The 11,654-nt window shown below is 39.9% G+C and overlaps 1 long non-coding RNA gene across 1 annotated transcript; it reads right to left on the bottom strand.

Annotated features, from left to right (window-relative positions):
• Nucleotides 1-1,177: 1,177 nt before the first annotated feature.
• Nucleotides 1,178-11,454, bottom strand: LOC129637300 (uncharacterized). The gene is made up of 3 exons (XR_008707425.1): nucleotides 11,394-11,454; nucleotides 3,147-3,264; nucleotides 1,178-2,907 (listed from the first exon to the last, which is right to left on the bottom strand). It is a non-coding gene; the product is annotated as an uncharacterized LOC129637300 (long non-coding RNA).
• Between the last annotated feature and the right edge of the window lie 200 nt (nucleotides 11,455-11,654).

Here is an 11,654-nt window from a genome sequence, read left to right as displayed (position 1 = left end):
CTGAACTGGAAGAAGCACAAGCTGGAATCAAGATTGCTGGGAGAAATATCAATAACCTCACATATGCAGATGATACCACCCTTATGGCAAAAAGTGAAGAGGAACTAAAAAGCTTCTTGATGAAAGTGAAAGAGGAGAGTGAAAAAGTTGGCTTAAAGCTCAACATTAAGAAAACGAAGATCATGGCATCTGGTCCCATCACTTCATGGGAAATAGATGGGGAAACAGTTGAAACAGTGTCAGACTTTATATTTTTGGGCTCCAAAATCACTGCAGATGGTGACTGCAGCCATGAAATTAAAAGACACTTACTCCTTGGAAGGAAGGTTATGACCAACCTAGATAGCATATTGAAAAGCAGAGACATTACTTTGCCAACAAAGGTCCATCTAGTCAAGGCTATGGTTTTTCCTGTGGTCATGTATGGATGTGAGAGTTGGACTGTAAAGAAGGCTGAGCATTGAAGAATTGATGCCTTTGAACTGTGGTGTTGGAGAAGACTCTTGAGAGTCCCTTGGACTGCAAGGAGATCCAACCAGTCCATTCTGAATGAGATCAGCCCTGGGATTTGTTTGGAAGGAATGATGCTAAAGCTGAAACTCCAGTACTTTGGCCACCTCATGTGAAGAGTTGACTCATCAGAAAAGACTCTGATGCTGGGACGGATTGGTGGCAAGAGGAGAAGGGGACGACAGAGGATGAGATGGCTGGATGGCATCACCGACTTGATGGACGTGAGTCTGAGTGAACTCTGGGAGTTGGTGATGGACAGGGAGGCCTGGCGTACTGTGATTCATGGGGTCACAAAGAGTCGGGCATGACTGAGTGAACTGGACTGATATAGGAGAATAGCATGCAAAGGCTAAATAAAGAAACAATATTTATATACAACATAGCTGAGCATTCATGCTCAATCACTCAGTCATGTCCAACTCTTTGTGACCCAATGGACTGTAACCCTCCAGGCTCCTCTGGATTTCCCAGGCAAGAATACTAGAATGGATTGCCATTTCCTCCTCCAGGGGATCTTCCCAACCCAAGGATCCAACCCAAGTCTCTTACAACTCCTGCACTGGCAGGTAGATTCTTTACCTCCGAGTCACCTGGGAAGCCCAACAATCTCACAAAATACTTTAAGTGCAAAGCAAAATAAGAACAAATATGAAAAGAACATGTACAGTATGATTTTATTTATATAAGGCTCCCAAACCTGGAGAGTAAATGATACACTGAGTAAATAGTACTCAGTAAAACTTCATAGAACAGCTAAGAGATGATATCCACAGAATTCAGGAGATACTTATCTTTAGGCTTAATATAGGTGGGATACAAGAAAGACTTCAGAAATATTGGTAACATCCTTTCCTCTTTGTTAACTGATTGGTGCACTTTTATACATTATTTCAGTAAATTAAAAATCCATGATATACTTTATTTTCTAATTTAATTTTTATCATATATTGGGGGATAGTTGATTTACAACATTGTGTTTATTTCAGTTGTATAGCAAAGCGGTTCAGGTATACATATGGTCATATTCATTCTCTTTCAGATTCTTTTCCCATATAAGTCATTACAGAATATTGAGTAAATTTGCCTGTGCCTTACAGTAGGTCCTTGTTGATTATCTCTTTTATATATAGCAATGTCATAATACAGTTTATTTATGAAATATTACATTATTTTTTCAAGTGGAGGAGGGATTAATTAGGAATTCTGTTGCCTTCTCATAGTATTTCTTTTCTCATCAGTTGCATTATGGGTAAATGTTAGAACTTTGAAACCAAGTTAATTTTTCTATTCTGGCTTTCTGAGACTATAGAATGCCTAACGAATGGTCAACCGGACCACTTATCTTGTCATTTAGATATCTTTTATTTAGATTTAAATCTGCTTTAATCAAGACATGTTCTCCATGAATTAAAAATGTCTTGAAAGCCATGCTGGCTATAAAAGGAGGCAGTGAACAGTCGCTTTGAACAAAGTATCATTCATAATGATCTGCAGAACTGTCACTTTTCCTCAGCTGTCTTTTGATAATAAAGTAGACCTTTCTCCTTCAACTGATTAAAGCCTGGTGATGGAACAATCTTGCAGACAGAGTATCTGCTGCACCATAGAAATGGACATCTTACTAACCACGATGAAAGCGGAAGTGAAAGTTTCTCAGTCGTGTCTGACCCTTTCAACCCTGTGGACTGTAGTCTGCCAGGCTCCTCTGTCTGTGGAATTCTCCAGGTGAGAATACTAGAGTAGGTAGCTATTCCCTTCTCCTGGGGATCTTCCTGATCTTCTCTGGTCTTCTGCATTGCAGGCAAATTCTTTACCAACTGAGCCACCCATGGTTAACCACAAAGGTTAATGCTAAAACTGTTCTGTTCCTCTGATGAGTCTCTTTGAATGACAGATTAATTATTTAATGGAGCTTATGGTTCAGCTTCTGGTGGCCTCTGCTTGTTCAAATACTGGGATGGAGTTGGTGTGTTGTACTTTATCAGTATGGACAGGGAGGCCTGGTGTGCTGCAGTCCATGGGGTCGCAAAGAGTCAGGCACAACTGAGTGACTGAAATGAACTGATTTTATCAGTGACAGGAAACATTTCTCTTGGCTACTTGGGTTGATCTTTCTGAATGTTGCCTGGAGGACTTCTGGATGGTACTGAAATATGATACAGTAACCGAGATTAAGTATTCCTACTTTCTGCCTAAGCGGAAGACCAGAAGGAAGCCCACGGAGAAGTCAGAATCTTCCAATCCGTATGTAAATTTTAACAGTCATGCTCTTTCACATCAACAGGCTTTCCTGAGAAATGAGGAGGCTTGGATGAACCCAAAAATTTGGTGGAAAAGTTCAACTGGCCCTGGCATGCTGCCAATCCAGACAGAACTCTTGCAAATATTTTATCTCTGAAAAGAAAAATCCAGTTAGTGGACCTGAAGATAATGTAGTATTCACAGATATGCCATTTTTCTTCCCACTTCATTCCCCCTGATGCTGCTAAAGGGTTCAGTTGTCAGCAGTTAAGATGGACGAAGTGTTGTTTTTTTTTTTTTCTGAGATAAATTATGAATTGGCTCCCACTCTGCCAACCCAGTGCTAATATGTCACCAGCCAGAAAGGTCAGGAGTAGCTTCAGTTCACTTACCTCCATGGTTTATAGCACAAGATTTTGATTACAGAGGTTCAACTTCTGCTGTCCCCTAGCTTGATAATGTGAGAGACGGAGAGCCCCACGTCATCTCCTGGTGCTTCAGCTTTGTCATCTGTAAAATGGGGGGGAATATTACCTACCACACAGGGTCTTTGTAAGGATTCAATGATAGTAAAAAGGGTTTCCCTGGTGGCTCAGATGGTAAAGAATCTGCCTGCAATGCAGGAGACACAGGTTCAATTCCTTGGTCAGGAAGACCCCCTGGAGAAGGGAATGGCAACCCACTCCAGTATTCTTGCCTGGGAAATTCCATGGACAGAGGAGCCTGGTGGGCTACAGTCGAAAGGGTCGCAGAAAGAATTCAATGAACCAAAGCTTTTTAAAGGTGTTTTTCCATCATGTTTGGTATTTCAAAAGGACTCAGGGCATTGTTCCTATTAGGACAGTGTTAATGATTTAAAAAATATATATATACACTACCACGTGAGAAATAGAAAGTAGGAAGTTGCTGAATAGCACAGGGAACTCAGCTTGGTGCTCTGTGATGACCTAGAGGGGTGGAATGGGGGCTCAAGAGGGAGGAAATGTATGTATACAAGTAACTGGTTCACGATGTTGTACAGCAGAGACTAACACAATGTTGTAAAGCAATTATATTCCAATTTTTAAAAAATCAGATTTAAAATTTTCTGTGTGTTTTAGCCTGGGAAGCAGATAGGCATTGAAGCTCATAAGAAATATACCATAAATGGCAAATCAACCTGAGCCTAGGATGCAAGGGACTTTTTTTTTCTGGCAACAAAGAATAAAATGCCCACATTTCTATGTTTAAAGTCATAGTGAATAGGGTGCTGGCTAAGTGAGATTCAGTAAAGCCAGTTCCAAACCTGATTCTCACAATAACTACCCACGTGTTGTTGTTGCTGCTTAGTCGCTAAGTCGTGTCCAATTCTTTGCGACCTCATGGACTGTAGTGCACCAGGCTCCACTGCCCATGGGATTTCCCACACAAGAATCAACTACCTACATAATCGTAGGCAAATACTTTTTATTTTTCTCAGCCTGTTTCCATCTAGGTTGGAGGAGATGTGAGGTCAAACCTTGCCTGACTTCACTTTGAAAATGCTCATATTTGGGGAATGGATGTTGGTTATAAAATAGCACAAGAGAGATCCTTCCACACGTGGTTACTTGAGTGGTTGCTTATCGCCTTGTCATTTACTGTGGGACTGCAAAATCCAAGATTAGGGCCTTTGTTTGCTCCATTCTTGTTAACCTCCATTTGTCTTCAAGAACCAGCCTCTTGCATCTCCATCTTGCTTTGTGCACTAAAATACAAAGAGGCTACAAGTATGAAGTATCTGCGGCAATACTTGCTTGCTTTCTAAACCCTCACTGAACTGAGCCAATGACAAGAACTAGGAGACCAGTAGGAGGTCCTGTGAGAAGAGGGGAGAGGAATCACAGTATTTACTCCCCGGTCTCCTTCTTGCTAGACTATGACATCATAGAGTCTAGTGCTCAGTGGTATGGCAGAGTCCCTCTGTCCAAGGTCATGTCGTCCATCAGGCTGTCTTACTATACAGCTATAGCTTTCACCAGGCTTGGCATCTACTTTCTTCACTTTTCCCTAGAGGAGTGGTTTAGGCATGAAGATGTCCATCCCCTTGTTGCTAGCTTTGGGGTACTTCTCAATTCCTTGTTGATTTCCCATACTTTTTAAGAAGTTCATTCATTAAACTCCCATTAGTCTTTTTTTTTATTTTTGGCCATGCCATGCAGCATGTGGGATCTTAGTTCCCCGACCAGGGATCGAACACATGCCCCCTGCCTCAGGAGCATGGAGTCTTAACCACTGGGCCACCAGGGAAGTCCCAGTCATCTTTTTTTGAATATGCCATTTCTATGCCAAGGCCATGCTCAATATCATGATTTAACATCTGCAAACTTCCTTGCGTTTAGCAGACGTTCAGAATTTGATTTTTAAATGACTCCTGACATCATAAAATCACCATGCCTGAGTTTGAATGACATAGTCTACATTAGAATCAAAGTGGCCAAGATCATGCATTTTTTTCCCCTTCAGTGCAACTCTCCCTTCACTCACCCGCATTTTCTCATTCAACTCCCAATTATTAAGAATCTAAAAGTGTCAAGAATTATATAGAAGGCTGAATTGATATTTTTTTTAATTAAGTTAAAATTTTATTTTATAGTCACCCAAATATTCACCATTGCCAATGTCCTTCTTCCTTCCTGAAGAATTGAGTTACCAACTGGTATCATTTTCCTCCGACCCAGGGCACTTCCTTTAGCATTTCTTGTAGTGAACAGCTAGTCAATGAATTCTCTTAGCTTTCTTCTATTAAAAATACATTTAATTAATCTTAATTTTTGAAAGGTATTTTTAAGGGATCCTGATTTGACAGCTTTTATTTTTTCTTTCAGTAGTAAAAAATGTTGCTTCACCGTCTTCTGAAATCCATTGTTTTTGAAAAGAAATCAACAATAATTTTCCTGCATGTCATGTGTTGCCTCCTCTGTCTGCTTTCAAGACTCTTTCTTTATCTTTCTGTTTATAGTTTGATTATGATATATTCGGATGTCTGGATGTGGTGTTCTTTATATTTACTTTGGATGAGTTTTACTGAACTCTAATCTGTAAGTATATATCTTTCTCCAAATTTAAAATGTTTGTTGGCATTATTTCTTAAAAAAAAAAAAGTCATGTCCCAGTCCTCTTGCCTCTTCTCCTGGAACTCCAATTAAACATATATTAGGGCTTCCTCCCTGGTGGCTCAGATGGTAAAGAATCTGCCTGAAATGCAAGAGAGCTGAGTTTGATCCCTGGGTTGGGAAGATACACTGGAGAAGGAAATGGCAACTCACTCCAGTATTCCTGCTGGGAGAATTCTATAGACAGAGGAACCTAATCCATGGGGTTGCAAAGAATCGGACACAACAGCAACTAACACTTTCACTTCCTTCCAGATCTTTTGATATTTTCCCACAGATGTTTGAGGCTGTTTGTTTTTTCAGTCTTTCATTTGTCTGTTCTTCAGATTGGATCCTTTACACTGATCTATATTCAAATTTACTGACTCTTTCCTCTGTTATTTCCAATATAACTTAAGTCCATCCAATGAATTTTCATTTCAAATGTTATGTGATTTCTTAATTCTAAAATATCAATTTCTTTTGAAGGCTATTAATTTTTGTTGACATTTCTTATCTTTTCATTTATTATTAACATAACTTTCTTTATGTCACCATGCATAAATATAATAGATACTTTAAAATAATTTTCTGCTATTAGCCAATCTATTGGTCATTTCAACTTGGTCTCTATTGAGTGTCTTCTTTTTTAAGAATCAATCATATTTACCTTTTCAGTATGAGTATTGTGAATGCTGTGTTGCTGAGACTCTAAATTCTGTTATATTCCTCCCAAGCATTTTGACTTATCTTTTGTTATGGCAGAAAATTAACTTGGTTGAACTGAATCTACAAACTTTACCTTTTGAAATGCAACTCAAAGGTTGGTTCACTTCGTTCATCATTATCTTGGTTCTTTGCACCCTCTGCTAGGCATGGGTGGTTCAGTGATCAGTCAGGCAAGGTTTATACACAGATCTAATGCCCTTCCTTTTATGTTCTCTCTTTTTCAGGAATCGCTCCCCTTCACTTTTTAGTAGCTGCCATTGTCTCAATCTCTATCCTCCAATTTGTTAAAGAAGACATACTGTGGGTTCAGCTACCCAAGATGACACAGAAGGCTGCCTGCCATCAGCTAGAAGCTCAGAAAATGGGAAACTCACCCAGGGCAATTCTCTTTTCTTAAGTGATGGCTCCTTTCAAGAACCTGCTTGCTTTTATGCTCCTGAAGTGCTTTAATGTAGTTGTGTTTTTATTTTGTTCTGAGTTCACAATTATTATTTGTGGGAAGGTTTGTATAGTAGAAGCTTTCTAAATCACACTAGAAGGCAAACTAAAGTACATTGTCTTTAAAATTTAATACGACTCTGCTTAGAGGTGCTAACACGGTAATGGATTGAGCCAAAATGCAAACCAAAAATCACAGCTTCACTTGACAAAGGCATGGGACCTATCCAAAAAAAAACATACCTAAAGTAGAAGTGTAGCATTTAATTTTATTGCACATGTAATTTGGAAACCTAATGACAGCTCTTTCTCCATCTCTATCAACAATATGCCTCCAAATTTATAGGAAATAAACTCATATCTCAACATCTCCAGCCTTTTCAAGTCAGATCTGAATATTCGTCCAAAGGAGTTGCTTTACTGGAAAATGATTTTGGAGCTTTATGTTTTATCTGAAAACCTCAACACTTATTATACTAGTAGCCAGCACAGCATTGCTACCTCTGTGCTGCTTTCCAGAACCTCTGCTTTAGTAGATATTACAATAAGGCTTATCTTACAGGAGACTTCCCTCATGGCCCAGTGGCTAAGACTCCATGCTCCCAATGCAGGGGGCCAGGGTTTGAGTCCTGTTGAGGGAACTAGATTTCACACGTCACAACTAAGCGTTTGCATGTTGCAACAAAAATCAAAGAGTCCGTATGTCACAACTAAGATCCAGGACAACCAAATAAATATTTTTTTTTTAAATTTACTTTTCAGAAAAGGGGATTAAAGCACATGAAGGTAAACCACTGCCAAAATTCACCTAGTTTGTCAGTGTTGGAGCCCAGATTCAAAGCTATGTTCTGATATGGATTCTCATTTAAAATTTATATTTGTCTAACTTTTTAATACTGGATGAACTAATGAACTTCTATCAGAGAAAGATCAATTGACATTTGAACTCAGGAGAGTTACTGAATGCACTACTAATTTTCAGATCTTTTGACATGGGCCAAACTATAAACCTGTACATCCATGTAGCAGTAAACAGAAGCTGATTGGCAGAAGGAAATTCGGTTCCCAGGAAGAAGAAGGAAGCTGCCGTTGAAAGTCTATCGGACCTTTTTGTAGACCTCATAAGAAATTCCATTATTCCAGAATTCTAACATGATTGAAAACCTAGGGCATCAGTCACTTTCAGAAGCTAATCATATTCTTAACAGCCAGAATAGTGTGACTTTGGCTCAAGATAGGTCAAATTTGTTTTTTTTTTTTTTCTCTTTTGGTGGGGGTCAGGGCAGGGCAGAGGGAGATTTAACTAGATTGAAAACAGCTATGAATCTGAAACATACTTGAATAAAACTTTGCTACCAGCCTGACCTATGTCTTCATTAAAAAGGGTCATTTTTGAAGTTTCTACACATTTTGTTTTGGCCAGTATGAAGAGACAATAGGCTGTGGTCCATCTCTAGCACCGTCTCATGTTAAAAATCACCTTGACATACACAAAGGGTATTTATTGAATCGAATTAAATATGTTGTTGAGAAAGGCCAAACCGGTACATCCAAAAGGGAGCTGTCCAAGACACAGGTGCTGAAACCAGGAGAGATGATGTTAAGAAGTTCACAAATTATTAATATTCAGCCTATTTGTAGTTCTGGCATCACACTCCAGGCTAGATGCACACACAACACATTATGTTGTTTATTTATATAATAAATTAGCCTGTTAAATACCCAGGTCATTTCTTGAGTCATTTCACTTTCTATGATGGCCAGAATGGTGTCACGTGATGCTTTAATAAGAGAATCAACTTTCAAACCCAGGAAATTTTACTTCAGAAACCATCCTTTTAACCCTCAATAATCATATGTCTCCTAGATTTAAACTCACATCCAATTAAAAACATAACTATTATATTCTACTACTTCAGGTAAGATCAAAATATGGGCTGGAAGTTTTCTATACTTTTCAAGCATGCATGTATTTCTTGTCTTTCAGAATCAAAGAGGATAACATGCTGGCTTAATCTCTCAATGCTGTAGCACTGAGAAATCTCCAACCTCTTAAATGTCATCTCTTCAAGACTCTGGGAAGCTGATTGCAAAGTGGGGATCCTTTGCTTTTGATTCGAGTGTTAAATTAATTCTTAGAGGAGTTCCTTGCAACTGCAAATGATTTCCAGCTGGAGAAAAATCCCAAACATCCTATTTTGTCCTTGACAAACCCAGCTGCAGAAAAACTGAGGAAATGTGCATACGTCCATGCTGACACTTGATCTCCAGTATAGACACCAAAGAAACGTGTGGATGACAACAATGACAACTGAGTGGAAACATTAGTCCATTACAGATCCACTTTCATCATAAAGCATTTTTTTCATATTCTTGGAAGTGCAGAGAATATCATCCTGTCATTTCCTAGATAAAGGAAAATTTTGCATGGCTAAACTAGGACTCTTCTGAGAGTTAACAGAGCCATTCACTGGATAGGAAAAGAGATATAAACCAGGACTATCCTGGAGCAGTCAGAATGCATGGATAACCAACTGATATATGGCCATTGCTGCATTTGTGGTTACTGCACAGTTCCTGCCAGAAGACTTTGTCTTGAATTATCAGTATCAGAATCTTTCTTTTATGCTTGACGTCTTCTAGACATAATCTCAAACGATTCATCTCCTCATCTGAGAGTAATTTTCTTCATCAGGTTAGGTAATATGTCATAACGAGGGAGAGGCAGGAGACAGGTGAGTTGTAGAGGTGGATGGAAAAGTCTTAGGATGAAGAGTATAGGGCTGGAAGCCTGACAAACCTGTCTCAAACACCAGTTCAATCATTAATTTATTAGGTGATCTAAGTAAGACAGAGTACAGCTCAGTGTCAAGTGACTTGTCTAAGCTATACTCATGATCCCAGTTGTCTGATTGGAATGTTAAAGATGGAGAGTATAAAGCATCAGACACTTGGAAGGTTCTCAATAGAGATGGATATTATTATTACCAGTCTTTCCTTCCTTTCTAGTGACAGCGATTAGATGTTCATTCTTTCCCTCTATTCATTGATATAAATTAAGATATCTAGTGCCAGGGTCCAACAAATATTGAGCTGTATATCAATTAGCATTCTGTTGGTCTATCTGAAACAAAAGACTCCCCACATCCCCAGTGGCTCAGACGGTAAAGAATCCACCTGCAATGTGGGATACCTGGGTTCAATCCCTGGGTTGGGAAGATCCCCTGGAGTAGAACATGGCAACCCACTCCAATATTCTTGCCTAGAGAATCCCCATGGACAGAGAAGCCTGGAAGGCTACAGTCCATGCGATCACAAAGAGTTGGACATGCCTGAGCGACAAAGCACAGCACAGCACAGCAAAAGCTTTAAGAAATATATATTTATTTGTCCCATGAAACAGGAATTCCACGACTGGGAAATTCAGGGCTGATACCCTGCCTCAGTGATGCTAAAGACCCATAACTTTCACAACAGTACCTCAAGGTACTGTTGCTGCTGTTCACTCACTAAGTTGTGTCCAACTCTTTGTGACCTCATTGACTACAGCATGTCAGGAACCCCGTCCTCCACTATCTCCTGGAGTGCTCAAATTCAGGTCCATTGAGTCGGTGATGCTATCTAATCACCTCATCCTCTGCCAACCCCTTCTCCTTTTGCCTTCAGCCTTTCCCAGCATCAGGGTCTCTTCCAATGAGTCAGTTCTTCACATTAGGTGGCCAAAGTATTGGAGCTTCAACTTCAGCATCAGCCCTTCCCATGTATTGTACTGTAAGATTTAAAAATGTTTAACTTTGGGGTTTGTTTCTTTACCTATTATTTGTGTCCTATATATTATTTGTCTGAAAAGTATTATAAACCTACTACAGTACAGTACTATATAGCTGATGGTGTTAGAGGATAGGATAGTTGGATGGCATCACCAACTCAATGGATATGAGTTTGAGCAAGTTCTGGGAGATGGTGAAGGACAGGGAAGCCTGGTGTGCTACAGTCCATGGGGTCACAAAGAGTCAGACATGACTGAGCAACTGAACAACAACAACTATATAGCTGATTGTGTTAGAGGGGGACCTAGGCTAACTGTTCTGGATTTGTGAGCAAATTGGACTTTCGAACACACTCTTAGAATGGAATGCATTTGTATATAGGGGACTTTCCGTATATGCTACAGCAACAGATGAGTCACTTTCACTGCTGTTGCTGAAGGACCACTCTCTGAAAAGTGCCAGAGTCCTTGATCAAGCACCTTGTCAGGTTTAATGCTGTTAAAGTGGCTCCAGGGAGACTCTCATATAGCCCCGTGAACAGATATCACCCTCTTGTATTTAATTAAGTAGAGAGACTGACTTTACTCACCTGACTCCAGGAACATCTCTCCGTGATCCTGGGTGTTTCTCTGCTTTGCAGCTTGCTCTGTTGGCTGTGGGCTTCCCTGGTGGCTCAGATGGTAAAGAATCTGCCTGCAATGTGGGAGGCCTGGGTTCAATCCCTGGGCTGGGAGGATCCCCGGCTGAGAGTACTTCATAGGGTGATCATAGGGCTTCCTTGCTAGCTTAGCAGGTAAAGAATCCACCTGCAATGCTGGAGACTCTGGTTCGATCTTTCCTGGGTAGGGAT

Source organism: Bubalus kerabau, chromosome 23, assembly GCF_029407905.1.
Source record: "Bubalus kerabau isolate K-KA32 ecotype Philippines breed swamp buffalo chromosome 23, PCC_UOA_SB_1v2, whole genome shotgun sequence".
Taxonomy (NCBI): Eukaryota; Metazoa; Chordata; class Mammalia; order Artiodactyla; family Bovidae; genus Bubalus; species Bubalus kerabau.
This window is presented reverse-complemented; position numbering and strand designations above follow the sequence as displayed.